The sequence below is a fragment of the Hermetia illucens genome, chromosome 4 (assembly GCF_905115235.1).
Source record: "Hermetia illucens chromosome 4, iHerIll2.2.curated.20191125, whole genome shotgun sequence".
Classification (NCBI taxonomy): Eukaryota; Metazoa; Arthropoda; class Insecta; order Diptera; family Stratiomyidae; genus Hermetia; species Hermetia illucens.
The window spans coordinates 13521921-13534127 of record NC_051852.1 but is presented as its reverse complement, the minus strand read 5'-3'; the positions used below and the strand labels follow the sequence as shown (position 1 = coordinate 13534127).

At 47.0% G+C, this 12207-nt stretch overlaps 1 protein-coding gene across 2 annotated transcripts in view; it reads right to left on the bottom strand.

The window, feature by feature from the left end:
* LOC119653493 (choline transporter-like 2) overlaps positions 1-12198 on the bottom strand; it is a 93767-nt gene extending 81569 nt beyond the window's left edge. The window contains exon 1 of one of the 2 annotated variants that reach the window (XM_038058123.1): positions 11878-12198. The gene's annotated coding sequence lies outside the window, so the exon portion shown is untranslated. The remainder of the gene's footprint in view (positions 1-11877) is intronic. The other variant, XM_038058127.1, reaches the window with a different exon arrangement.
* Positions 12199-12207: the final 9 nt, after the last annotated feature.

Here is a 12207-nt window from a genome sequence, read left to right as displayed (position 1 = left end):
GCATCAGCACTCCATTGTACATAATTAACCACAGTAAGGGACCTAAAACAGACCTCCGTGGTACGCCGCATGTCATTGGCAGCTCTCTGCCAACGTCGATTTGGTGATGTAAACCTAGCTCTGGAAAGGTGGTAGCTGTGAAGTTTATCAGGAGCCAGCCCCTTCGAGACCCTGGTCGGGTAGTGTGCATTGAACCGGTGTTAGCAGACTGCGTTGCCCCAAGCGAGCGCTGATTCGTCCGTGAATTCCGGGATCAGCTTAGCGTAGATCAAGCCTCAGGGAACTGGGGTAGGGGTACACCCGTTCCTGACTATTGCGGCCCGTTCCCTTGCACATGATACACTTATAAATTTTCCATGGAGAACAAACCTAAACCAACAAAAAAAATTTATAAAATAGCAAGGAAGGAGGAAGAGTTGAGTGCGTTTGGGTGCAGCACAAAAATACATCGTGCACCGCAGCTTTCATCGAAAGAGCCAGCGAGGACTGACGACCAAATAAAGAGGAAGCCTTACCAAATGGCGCGACTGACGGTGCGGGACGGCAGTCAAAATCGATAGTTCTGAGCAGATAGATTCGGATACAAACCGAGTGCAAGTAGTACCAGCTAGAATCGAACAGGAAAGGATCATCAGGAAATGCGCGGCAGTGTTGAAGCGTATGACGTCGACAAAGTTCCTCGAGAGGAACGTTAGCAAAGGCGGGGGTTGATGGGACTGCAGGAACTATTGGATCGCATCTCCGTCTACAGGCGAACGTGGAGAGCAGTGGAAGACGATTGGAAAGCAGAAACAGCCGCACTTCCCGGTGAGAACATTGTTAGCGCCAAACAGACCGCAGATAGCTAACTGCAAAGCGAGCTGGGGGAAAAGCGGAGAGAGGACGACGTGCCTGAAGGAGACTTTATCAAAGTGGTTTCCAGGGCCCAAAAAAAAGAAGGTGAAAAAGGATTAAAGGAAACAATTGACTACGCCGCCAGAGACCCATCTACCCAAAGACAAAGAAGCTGCAAACCAAAATCCAGTAGCAGAAAAGACGAAGACACAACGAAGGACTAGACGGTCACCTCTACTCATTAAGCCAACGGAAGGCAAGACATTTGCGGAAATTCTTAGTGAAATCCGCTACAGAATGAAACCCGAAGACAAAAGAGCAGAGGGGTCCAGCATACAGAAAACGAAGGGTGGCGGGGCCCTCTTCGAACTGAGTCCGAAGAGAACTAGCAAGAGCACGTTCTGCGAAGTGGTCAAGGGGATATTGGGGAAGAACGCGGATCTTGACTGCCTCACAAAAAAAGCTGAAGTGGAGGAGGCGATAAAACGTGAATGTTCAGAGATAACCAATGCCCGGATAGGTATCACCTTTGTAAATGCTCGAAGACAAAAACTCGCCGTGATGGAAGTCCCCGAGTAATATGCGAGGAAACTCCTTAGCAGCGAGAAAATCAAATTTGAGGTACTATGCGGGGGGATATCAAAAGGGAGATATCACGCAGTGCAGCAATTATAGAGGTTTCACGTTGCTGAATACCATCTGTAAGATATTCTCCGCTATCTTGCTAGGCCGGATAGCCCCATACGCTCAAAACATCATTGGCCTATGCCAAAGAGGCTTCACTCCAGAAAATCAGCAACAGATCAGATTTTCTCTCTGCGGCAAGCGATGGAAAAACTGTTGGAATATGGACATTAGCTGCACCATCTTTTCATCGACTTTAAAGCCGCCTATGATAGCATAGCCAGGATAAAACTGTACACGACCATAAAGGAGTTCGGTATCCCAACAAAATTGATAAGGCTGAATAGGTTGACCCTGATCAATATGCGCGGCCAGATAAAAGCACCAGCATCATTCTCGAGACCATTCAACATCAACAACGGTCGAAGACAAGGGGATGCCTTATCATGGATCCTGGCCCTGGAGAAAGTGATTCGCGATGCAGATGTGAGTGCGAGGAGCACCATCCTCTTCAAGTTCACCCAACTACTGGCCACTGACAACATTGACATAATGGGAAGAATGACTCAAGATGTACAGTCTGCCTTCATCCAGACCGAGCAGGCGACCCGTGACCTCGGGCTGCACATTAATGAAGATAGGAGACAGCAACTTTGACAGTTGAAATTTTTTTTTATCTAGAGTCGAAAATCACAACCGAATACCGCTACGACGATGAAATCTGCGCACGGTTGTTGGCAGCCAACAGAGCCTATTTCAGCTTACAAAAATTGTTTCACTTGCAACGTCTCGTCCCACCATCTTGCCAGTTCTTATGTATTACTCGGAGACTTGGGTTCTTAGCAACTGCAAACTCTTAGCCGCGTTCGAGAGAAGCATCCTCCGAAGAATTTTTGACCCCCGACAAGAGGATGGACGATTCCGTAGCCTACATGACAACGAAATCTATGAGCGATATCATGACCCTCTGGTTGTAGATAAAATCCGGCTTAACAGATTGCGGTGGGCGGGTCACCTAATCCGTATGGATGAGGATGATCCAGCCCGGAAAATCTATAAGGGCAATATCTATGGTAGAAAAAAAGACTAGGCAAACCCTGCCTGAGATGGAGCGATGGCGTAGGCCAGGACGCCAGACAGCTTTTACGGATATCGAATTGGTGGACCTCGGCGCAAATCCAGAGTGTCTGGATTCCTTATTAAGGCAGGTCTAGACCGGATACCGGTTACTGCGCCGTTGATGATGATGATGAGCATGCAGGGTATGAATGCGGATAGTCCCCGCCAAGTACTACAGGCGTCTGGACTATGGACAGACGTCTGCACCTTATAAAGGACCGGACTGGAGGACAACAAACAACAAAGAGAAGGCCTCTTGCAAAGGGCCAATGATGTCGAAGTGGATGGTGTGGAAGCGCTTGGTCGACCGAAGGAGTACGCCTACTTGCTTTTTTACGGGCTTGTTGATCTTGCACTTCTGGCATGCGATGCATTGTCTGGCCCAAGAGTTTGCGTCCTTGTACATGGATGGCCAGACATATTTTCCAGTGACTAACCGGTTCGTCGTTCAGTCGCCTGGCTGCGCAAGCTCGTATACTGCATGGATACTTCGTTGCGAAAATCGGCCGGAATAAATAACCTAGGCCCCTTGTCTGAGGTCTAGCAGAGTAAGTAGAAGTTTAAACCGAAGATAGGGAACTCCTTGAATTTGTACTTGGAGTTCACCCTCAAGCTATGCAGCTCTGCCTTGTTTTTCTGCGCCTCGGTGATTGCCGTGTAAGCGTCTGCAAAGGTCATTATCTTTGCCAGACATGTATTGAATATCGGAAGTAAACTGTCTAATGAACCTCAATTGCCGAAGTTGGCGAGGAGACACTTTGTCGGGCTTTTATGTAAGCGCGAACGTAAAGGGCTTATGGTCCGTGAACACAGTGAACGGTCTCCCGTCAAAGGAGAAACAGAAGTACTTAATGGAGAGGTATACGGCCAGAAGCCCACGATCGTAGGTACTGTAGTTATGTTGAGTTGTTTAGAAAAAGATCAACGGTTGGTAGGGAAAAGTTTTTGTTCGCTTCAACCTTGTCTGGTTCAGTTCCCGAATTCCACCTGCCTTTGTAGGCATTTGAACTTTTCAACGTTTAGAACGAGCCTGGCCTCGAGAAGACGTTGTGAAATGTACTTGGGATTAAATGCTCAAATTCGAAAGAAAAGGCGAACAAAACACCATCCATTTAGACGAAACAGAAGTTTAAGTTTCGTAGGGCAGAGTAGAGGAATCTCCGAAATGTCTACGAATGAAAGTCTGCGCGTAAAATGGGGATGGTCAGCGCAATTCGAGACTCACGTCCACCTCCCTGTAGCCGTAAGTGCGGATCGAAGAGGAGTTCAGGACTACCAGTTGCAAGTTTTGTGGTATTAACGTGTTTGGATGTTATGTGAGGAGAATCGACACCTCCGCGCCCGTGTCAAAAATTGAAAGGGGAGTTGGTACTACGTTTCAAGTAGCTGCCTACGAGGCACCCAGTGAATCTAGTTTTTTTGCATTGAAATTGCATCTGGTGGGGCATTTAGTCGCAAAAGCTTCGAATTTACGGTGGTACCAGCAAATTGTCGGGGTCGCTGAGGACTCCTTGTCGAGAAGCAGACCTCGAGGTCTAGCCCCCAACGCAAAGTGCTTACCGTCGCTGTCAGTTTGGAAACTGTGTCCGCAAGTGAAGCCACCGTTTGTCTAAGGTCTTTGACCTCTTGAAATGTGTCCCTAGGCACTTCCGCGACCACGGAGCGCGCATACTACTCGTGGTCTTTATCTGCAGTGGCGGAGAGCACCTGCAGCGACCCCGAATTCGCGCAGGCCAAGATAGTGAGGAGCTCTTCGGGAGTTGCTGCAACCACAGATATTTCAACAGCTCTGAGCCGACCATATTCCCAACCAGCTACCTCATTTCTCAAAGCAGCTGCTGGGGATATGGTCGCCCCCTTTTAGCTCGTTCAGCAAATGATTCAGGTCTGCTTCCTCACTTACTGACAGCCGGCGTATGAGCTACTCCTTCAGTCGAACGTAGGAGCAGTCTTCCAACATGACCAGCCCGATGATCTCTTCGTCGAGACCGATAAGCGCATGATTAAAGCGTGTGGCGTCCATTGTGACGCCTGCGAGTTGTTCCAATTGGCGGAACTACACCGCCGGATTGCGCTGCCCTTACTGCAACCGCTGCAATAGGAAAAATCGCACCTTCGGTCGTTTTTTTGCCCACAGGTTATTGTGGCGAATAAACGGCTGCAGGCAATTGTGGTTGCGATTGTTGTTGCGTCTCAAAAAGCTTCTTGCAGAACCTCCTTGTGCCGCTGCAGCTTCAAAAGAAGTCGTTGGATATTGAGTTGTATAATGCCTGATTCGTAACGCCTTGACAATTCAGCTCAGGCTATTCAAGCTTTCGATATCTAAGGATTTATCATTTCGCTTTCGAGACTTTGAGGTCATCTATTGTGGACTGGTCATTGATTTTGTGGAAATATTTCTTTCAATAGTGGCTCACTGCTCATTAGTGCACTCAATAGTGGTCATCTCAATAGGTACTAACATAGTTCATTTTATAGAGTTAGAAAAGTCCACATCCCCCCCTCCCCCCACCCAAACAATTTGTCAAAATAACACATATTCTTCCGTATATCAACCTTGGCCCTTTTAGCATAATTTCTGCTCCCCAATTAGTTATATTTTTCTACATATATGAAGGATATTTTCTTTATTATAATGACAAGTGGTGTGTCCTAGATATCATATCGAAATTCGCTTTTCATAGAGTAAATGTGTAACATATGTCAAGCAATGACCGAAAATAAATTCCTTGACAAATATAACGAACTCTATTGCCCACCGAAAATGAGAGCCTACAAACAATCAATTAAGAGCTTTCCCACATTTTCAAGGTAGAAGGCTATTGGACAAACTAAAGTGTGTAGTAAATGTACTTGAAAAGGAGCTGAAAGAAGTTCACTATCAAGGATGGTGTTAATCAATATTCAGAGTAATAAAGAAGGTCAACTCGCGATTTTATAAATAATTGGTTTGTACTTTTCGAGGTAGCTTAGGGGTCGGCAGAATCAATTCCAAAAAGTTTTGTTGTGATGATAGAAACATTAAGGATATTTAATATTGCAAACCATTCAGTTATGCTCGGCTGTTACCCAAGTCACGCTGACATTAGATCAATTGAATAAATTAATTGAATTTGTCATAAATTAAGGACTCACAGAAGGACGTCGTGTTCCTCCTCCTAATGCACAAATGTCAATATATATTGGTTAAAAATAAAATGATCGATGAGCTATATCCTAATAACCAAACGTAAGCAAACGAATAGTGGGTGGGGGGAGGGGGGGGGACTTTATTCAACTCTTTTTCACCCATCACTCTCTACATTTTTTCACTTCCACGATTGCTCCGCCAGCTTCGTGACTTTCATCCCACTACCTACAGGTAGGCGAGCCACTTAAGCGACCGAGTTTGACCCCGTGGTGAATTGCATAATTCTCGTGCGGAGCCCTGAAGAATCCTCACCAATCACGTTGCGTCTCCCCGCTACCCCATTCCCAGCTGGTAGCGTCCTTCAGCGAAAAACGCGACGCTTAGTCCGCCAATTTTAGGGACGCAGATCAAATCTCACGCGTCGTGCACCCTTTCTTCCCGAAACCTCAGCTCCGGAGACAAAAGGCTTTAACCTGGACACAGAGATGTTCTTGGACTTGCCGGCGACATCAAGCCTAAAAAAATGCTCCTTTGTGGACCTTCATATGGTGGCTACAAGGATTTCCAGGAAGCATCCACGCGAACCAAGACGTGTGTGCAGTCATCCAGGTCCCTGGGGGTGTTAGCCCTGGTCGAAGAATGACGGGATGGCGGGGCGATTTTAATCTTGCAACGATGCCCCGGAGCAACAGCAAAAATCCAATGGTGGAAAGGGTCGACCTGGTATCGAACACAGGATCGCTGGGGAGGCTTAAATTCTCCCCGTATATCAACTCGGCGGAACTGGTGGCAACCTCTTCGCGATGGATTGTACTCGTACGTAGGCCAAGTAAAACGAAAGGCAGGACCTGCGACCACGAGGAGTTATCATGTGCCATTATAGCGGCTTTCGGTGTCATATGCCAACGTTCAAGCATCCCATTGGATTGCGGGTGGTACGCAGTCTCCAGTAACGTTTGAAGCCCAGGAGTTTGTCCAACTCTAAGAACACGGTAGACTCAAACTACATCACAAAGGGGCTCGGTACACGATTTTGCGGAAATGTCGGTCAGAGGTATTACTTCAAGCCACCGCGTGAATCTATCGATGATTGTGAAGCAATACTTGAAGCCATGCGAGTCTCGTAAAGGACCAATACTGTCGATGCAGATGCTGCACGCATCTGCAACTATATTATCTTTGCCGGGCACATGTTGGATCTCCGAAATAAACTGGCTTATGAAGCTCAGGTGCCGGAGTTGGGGAGGGGACGCTTTGCCAGACCGCGAAGGTAAGAGGCTTGTAGTCCGTGAACGGTCTGCCTTCTAGGGAGTATCGAAAGTATTTTATTGCCATGTACGCGGCTAATAGCTCACGATCATAGGTGCTGTAGTTCTGTTTTCCAATTTCTTGGAAAAGAAGCTCAACGACTGGCAGATTTGGCTCACCTTTTGGTGAAGGACAGCACCTAGCGCAATGTCAACAAATACGGCAGGAGTGTAACGTCAGCCAGCTGTGGTTTGGCTAGCTCAAAAACCTGGACGACCTCTGTAGACCACGCAATCACGAGTGAGTCTTCAGGCTTTAGGTTCTGAGAAGTCTATGATGGCCTGAACCGTGTCTGGATCCAATCGAATTCCCTCAAAGGAAATCATATGGCCTGAAAACTTCACCTGCTGTTAAAGGAATTAGCACTTTTCAACGTTAACGGAAGAAGCGGCCGAAACATTATCCAAGCACACGATACAAAAGTCAAGGTTCCGCAAGACAGTGTGAATAAACCTCTGAAAAGTTTGCATCGCATTGCACAGGCCAAGAGCCATCCGCGTGAACTTGAAGAGCCCAAAGGGTGTGCATATTGCCGTTTTTGGTATATCTTCGGGAGCTACAGTGATTTGGTGATAGGCCTTGGCTAAGTTCAAGGTCGAAAAGATGCAGCAGTTTGCGAGATGGTGCGCAAAGTCATGGATGAGTGGTATGGGGTATCAGCCTGGAATGATCTGGGCATTTAGCCTTTGGTTTAGGGACCATATGGAATGGTGATGACCAACAGCTGTCTGAAGGTCGGCAGATACCAACACCTACATCCCGTATTGATCTGGCTGAACTTTTGGAGGAGTGCCCGAACACGAGCATCGGTAATGTCCTCCAAGAGTACGGAAAGGCTGTTACTTAGGTGAGTCGATATTCTCCCTGACGAAATGAGGCTGGTTGTGGGGTCTATAAGTGACCTGTTCTACAGGTATACTAGCAACCCGTAGTGACACAAGTAGTCTGCGTATAAAATAGGGAAGCCGACATTCGCTACGATAAACCGCTACGAAAATGTTCTACACAGGCCAAAACCCACGTCCACTTGCCTGTACCCGTAGGTATTTATTTGTGAGGAGTTCGCTGTCGCGAGTTTCAGATTTTGTGGTATTAATCAGTGGTACCGGGGCACGGCAAGAACCGAAATCTCCGCTATCCACAAGGTAGCTGCGCCTGGTGAGATGGTCTTGGATCATGAGACGACGTAGTGGTGCGTTATGGATGGCCGCCGCGAGGACCCCCCGCGGGCCTTATTTTTTTATAAAGGTCGCGAAGTTACATGGTAGTGTACATCTTATAGCGTTATCCCTGAATCTACGATGGTACCAATATATGCCTGGGTTCGTAGGTTGTCCAGATGTCCGGCTACCCGATCAGCCTTTTCGGGTGATGGACCGTGAGCGAGCTCGCTTAACGTTCCACGTCGCTGTCATTTGGGCCCTGCTTTTAACAAAAGCCGGCATTTCGCGTTTTAATGAAGTCAATTCCTCGGTGGGCTGCTCTATGGCAAATAATGTAGGACGCACGTGCACCTCGTGCACTTTGTCAGCGGCGGCAGCCAAAGCCTCCAAAGAACCTGTAACGCCCGCGAGGACCGCCTGGGTGCCTTCTGGAAGACGTAATTTAAGCAAGTCGTCGTCGATCTTGCCCCCGCCCAATTGCCTCATTTCACGAAGCAATTGACTGGGGTTTCGATCGCCCAATGTTAAGCCTGCTAGCAAATGATCCAGTTCTGCCGACTCACTTACTGATAGGCGTTTGATCAATTCGCTCTTAAGTTTTATATACGAGGCATCTTTGACTATGTCAGAGACGAGGACGATGGTCCCCTCATCTAAGCCCACCACTACGTAGTTAAACCGGGTCGCGTCGGCCGTAATTCCCTACATTTGAAATTGTGCCTCCAAGTAGACAAACCGTAATTCCGGGTTCCGTCACCAGAATGGGGGAACACGCACAGCCAGTGCTGTTACCAGCGGGCCTGATGGGTCTGTCGTGTCTTTCTGCTCCGTAGACAGGACAGGACGCGGGCTGCAAAGATTTCACGTAAAAATGCTGCCTATGCCCCCCCCCTCCCTTTAACACTAAAGACGCGAAAAATGGAGAAAATTCCAATCCCCACAAACCCACAGAGCGGACGCCCATTTGCGCAGACTCTACCATGTAATTTTTTAACACTTGCGGATGTGACCATGTCACGGGAACCGAGCGGAGGATTCTGTTCCTTTTTATGAAAATTTTAGCCCCGACTTTACAGAAATTACAGCATATCTCACAAAAAAAAGACCAATAAGAAATCGTTCTTTTGTAACGGAAAATTAACTGCTGTCTGTCATGGACTTTTGTACAGCTTGCAGCCCTCGTGATGGTCTTACGGCTTTTCAGAATCTCCTGGAGGTATTCTATGATTTCTTTGTTGTAATGTTCCTTATCAGCTTCAGCCACCTGTAGAAAGGATTTCTGGTTTGCGCCCCTGTTTTGCCAGGAAACTCTAACTTGCTCTGCGCGGATCACGTCAGGGTCACCAATCTTGTGTCTGCTCACACTGGCTGAAAACTGCGTTTTGTATGTTCGGCTTCGGATAGCTTGTCGGCCTCAGGGATGTCAAAACTCCGCCCGGCTGCCGCACAGGAAATTAAAATTTAGGCTGTCGCGCCACACACAAGATCACGAACTGCACTTTTTCATGACACTTTCCACAACTAACTGTTTCTGAAAGAACCCTAAACACTGAGAACTCCAAAATTATATACACAAAATTCTTTGATGTGGAAGGAACAAATTCGTTGTTTGTACGAAATTTTCTTGCAGACGCTGAAGTTTAAGCTTGATTAGTTTCCTCTTCGTCGTCCTTGGAATGTTGATTCCCGTAGAATTTTTTCCGATCAATCGAAGGAACTTCGGACATTTTTATTATTCACGGAATAATGAAAATTTGGCAAAACGAAGAAACGTAAACAATCTAACCAAACAGTTGTTAATGAACAATAACAGCAGCCTTTTAATAAATAGCACGAACACCTAGCTCGGTTAGTTTTTCTTTATAAAAGGCGTAGAACCCCCAACGGGGGTCACTGGGCGAATCTGATGCTTTGCGGGCGCTCTTTCGAAGCAGCCGCCGGCTCGCCGAAGGTCTTCAGCTTCGACAAGGACACCCACTTGGGTTCGCTTCGAACGACCAGTTTCCACGAGTGCTCGCCTCTTTCAAGAACTTTAAACGGGCCCTCGTATGGTCGTCGCAGCGGCTTCTGAGGGGCGTCCACCCTGATGAGGACCTAGTCCCACGTCTCGAGACCTACAATGTCGCGTGTCTAGACGATCGAGTCGGCCGCAGCACTCCCGAGTCATTTAACCCTGCTGTAATGTCCAGAACAGGAAAGGCGAGAAGGCGTACATTCTCCCCATAAACCATATCCGCTTGGCTGGCCGCGAACTTCTCTCGCTAAGCTGTACGCAGGCCGAGAAGGACGAAAGGCAAGGACCGCGACCACGAAGGATCGTCGCGGGCCATTAGAGCGGCCTTCAGCGTCCGGTGCCAACGTTCCAGCTTACCATTGAACTATGGATGGTCCTATGTCGTTTAAAGCCAATGAGCTTTCCTAACTCCGCGAAAAGAGTAAATTCGAATTGCATTCCCTGGTCCGTGATGATGACGACTGGAACACTAAAGCGCGGAATCCATTCTCAACAGAGAGCCTCGGCACATGATTGCGCCGTAATGTCAGACATTTTTTATTGCTTCAGGCCACCGCGTAAAACTGAATCCTTGCGAATCTCGCAAAGGCCAATGATGCCGAGATGGATGGTGAAGCCCATAGTGTTTTACGTAGGCACCTGTCGTGAGACTTAATCCTACGGTCCTCTTCAGACACGGATTGATTTTGTGACCACAATCAGAGCCCCGCTGAGACAAGCAACAACGGTACCAGTCTATACCAAGTGCATGACTTAGCATTCATACTGGTGGATGCAAGAATTACCTAAATCTCTACCGAACTATGGAGTACGGCACCCGTGTTAATACGCAACACCACGTCGTGGCCCGAACCACCATGAAACTCCCACTAGGAGGGCCAACCGCAAATAACCGAGCTGTCCTCACATACAACAAGAGTTCACCCGAAGTATGTGAGTCCAGGGGCTTTTCCGGTTACCATGGTACCAGTATACCCCTGGTAAGGTTTCATGACCAATTTGCCACTTCAGATGAGTCCCCGTGCAGACTCGGGTCTGATCGCCCTGATTAAGTCTTTGGAGCATTCGCCTACTGAATCACGGCCGGCAAACCAAAGTGATTACAGCGTCTCCCGGTGCCGCCAATCCGAAGCGGACCAACTGACAAGCAAAAAGATCAAAGCAGACGACGCGCGCTTGCAAATTAACGACTATAGCGGCGGGAATTTTTTAAATTCAGCGCTCGGACTGCCGTGCGTTCGGCAAGAAATGAAGATTTTTATAGGAAAAAAAAATGCATTTTTTTTTCACCCTCTACACTGTACTCCCCCCTTAAGAGGGAGTCTACTGCAGTAAGGACAGTACTGAATTATAATATCATAGCGTGAAAGTCCAATCAAAATATAAGAACTTTATTAATGGCTTTAACGAAAAATCCTACAAGGAGTCCTCGTTATAACTGGGAAAAGAATTTACAGCGAAGTCCTTACAATAATGAGCTATGAACAAGTCATTTTTAATCGAAGTTTCTATCCATGTCAAATTGCAAAAACTGCAATTAACAGAGTACACGGATTAAGTAGAGTCTAAGTAGTAGGGAACCGAGCAGGTGGCTGTGCATAAATTAACTACATCAGAATACGAGGGAGCTTTGACTGCCGCGACTCCATAAGCAAAGACATAATTATAAAATTGTAAGTACGTACCCATTTTTAAAAATATGGCCTTCATGGACAGTTTCTTCATGTAAAATTCAGCTTCATTTCACACCCACTTTCCACACGGTCTTGGATAAATAATTTTAAAATATTGTGTAAAGTACTCAAATCACTCAAAACTGAACTCAATTTTTTTCTGCTTTAAAGCGTTAAATCGTAATATCATAGCTACTACTCACAAACTAAATGCACAGAAAAAATTTCAGAAGCACAGCACACGCTACACTTCTCATTGACATCATCCACCCAATAAATTTATTTGCTTAGACCTTGGACATGTAAATTACGTAAAGCGGCTCCTATTACACAACGAATCCC